Source organism: Tenrec ecaudatus, chromosome 1 (genome assembly GCF_050624435.1).
Source record: "Tenrec ecaudatus isolate mTenEca1 chromosome 1, mTenEca1.hap1, whole genome shotgun sequence".
Taxonomy (NCBI): Eukaryota; Metazoa; Chordata; class Mammalia; order Afrosoricida; family Tenrecidae; genus Tenrec; species Tenrec ecaudatus.
In genome coordinates this window covers 183,365,011-183,367,456 of record NC_134530.1, presented here as the reverse complement: position 1 = coordinate 183,367,456, position 2,446 = coordinate 183,365,011, and the positions used below count along the sequence as shown (strand labels likewise).

The 2,446-nt window shown below is 40.8% G+C and overlaps 1 non-coding gene across 1 annotated transcript; it reads right to left on the bottom strand.

Annotated features, from left to right (window-relative positions):
• Positions 1-1,169: 1,169 nt before the first annotated feature.
• Positions 1,170-1,360, bottom strand: LOC142438059 (U2 spliceosomal RNA). Its single transcript, XR_012782525.1, has one exon. It is a non-coding gene; the product is annotated as a U2 spliceosomal RNA (small nuclear RNA).
• Between the last annotated feature and the right edge of the window lie 1,086 nt (positions 1,361-2,446).

Below are 2,446 nucleotides of genomic sequence, written 5' to 3'. Positions count from 1 at the left end.
CTCCCTTAGGCAATTCAAGACCCAACCTGCAACCTCACCACACTGTCCATATAAACCTGTTGGCTCACTGTCCCACCCTACAGTAATGTCCTTATCCAATTCACTCACGCAACCTAAATTCTATAGTCAATCCTTGTAATCACTCCTTTGTATACAGTCTCAACAACAACCTTTCCCATTTTTCACTTTGTTATATGCACTTGACAAAAGCACACCCATCAGTTTAATCCTGGATCGGTTCCAGGCCTGCACTCATACAGTTGGGTGTTGCTGTAAAATATATGCCCAGTATATTGTCAGGATTCACCTTCACTTCAAGACCATAAGCTTCAAGAAAGCCTTCATGCTGTCAGGAAATGAAGCTGTCCACACCTTTTCATGGTGCTAGATGATCACTTAACACCTTCTTCCCTTTCTTCAGGAGACTTCCTGGTTTAAGGGTCGCTTTAAAGTTGTGGTGCTAACCAAAGAGCAGAAACTTAAGCCTACAAGCCACTCCTCAGAAGAAAGATGAGGCAGTCTGCTCTTGTAAAGATTTGCAGTCTTCCTTTCAACTGATGTCTTTGCTATCTGTCTCCCAAGAAAGCAAAGGCAATTAGAAAAGAGTGTTCCACAAACTCCCATCATCACATGGACCCCACCATCACCACATACAGGCACATGCTTTACCTTCCTCCCTGCTGTCAAGCATGGCCTTTCCATGCTCCTGCACAAGACCTCTTTATCCACGTGTGCAGCAGGACCTCTCTCCTCTCTCCTGCTCAAAAAGAAATGATCTTCCACCATACCCACTCATCAAATTTCCTTTTGTACTAAAAGATTGCAACCAGCATATAAATATTTATTTCTTTTGCCTTGAGTCTAGAAAGAAAAAAGTGTCTCTAGTAAACTGTCTTGACTAGAAAGAAAAATTGACTCATCAACTCTAACTCCATTTTTTTGCTTCCCTCTGTAGGAAAGCCTCATCTACTGTTGGTATTTTCAATTCCTCTCCTTCCTTAAATTCATTTTAATCAAACCAATCTCTACCTTAATCAAAATGAGTCAAAGTAACTAATGATCTTCGCATTCTTAAAACCTAGTCTCAGTTCTCAGACCTCATCTTACTAGAGATATCTGGAGCATTTAATATTGTTGATCTCTTTTTTTTTTTTTTGAGAAGTCCCTCGAGGGGGTGCACCATTCCTGGAAGCACTGCAATACCAGGTCGATGCGTGGAGTGGACAGAGCAAGCTCCTATTCCAACTCCCTGCTCCAAAAATACATTTAATATGTTGTCCTCGGATAGAGGATGTATCAGGTATTAAACTGATAAGAATAGGTACTACACTTGATCTTAGCCAAAAGACCGAGAAGTGATTGATCTCTTTTCCTTGATATATCTTCTTCTAGTGGCTTCTAGAACATCAACTTTCTTGATTTTTTATCCTGCCGTTGCTCCTTCTCAACTTCCTTTGTTGATTGCTCTTGTACCCCTCATTTCTTAATGCTAGAGTACTCCAGAGCTCAACTCCTGCTCCTCATTTCTTCTCTATCTGCATTCATTGCTGCGTGATCTCACCTAACGGCAAGACGTTAAATAATATTTGTCATCTTTCCTGTGCTTTTATACCTATCCCAGAACTCTTTCCCAAACTACAAATTGTGTGTATACTTGCCTATACTTACCTGCCTATAGATTTCAAGGAAATTTGGGGCTAACCAATGGGGGGCTGTGGGGGAGGGTATTGAGCCAGTATTTTGCCTGACCCACTGAGAGTTGCATGCAGAGGCTCATCCCCTGCAGGCATTCTTTCAAAGGCAAGTGACAAAATCTCTTGTTCAGAGAACTCCAGAGGTGGCAGCACCTCCTAAAATGACAACTGTTGTGTCCTATCTAAGGCTACCTGATAGCGAGTGCAGTTTCACAGCATCTGTGTGAGGGGATGTCAAAAACTTTGTGGGAGAAATTCCTTTTTATTTTCCTTCCACTTTTCAATGGCTTTTCTGAAGCTCCCCTTGTAAAGCAGCTGGTCTCTAAGTGGATAAAACCCAGCTTTGGGGGGACTATTTTTAAAATAATGTGTAAATTCTGATCAACTGTTTTTGTTGGTCTGTTTGTTTTCCTTCTGGAGCAGGCCTAAGAGGCCTCAACTTTCTATGAAGAAGTAAAGAACTTGGAACCAGGCACAAATGCCATCTGGAGCTTCTTTTAAATTTTTTAATAGTTTTACTGACAGAGTGACATGTAATTCACATGTCATACAATCATTAAACACATTAAAAAGAGTTGTGCCATCATCACTACATCAATTATAGACCATTTTCTTCTTTCTTGTACTTGTTGTCATTAGCTCCCCATTTCCCACCAACCCCAAGAGACTATTAATTCAGTTACTATCTATCTAGGTTTACCTTTCAATAAACCAAACCAAGCTCAATGACAACAACAAAATCGCACATAGAA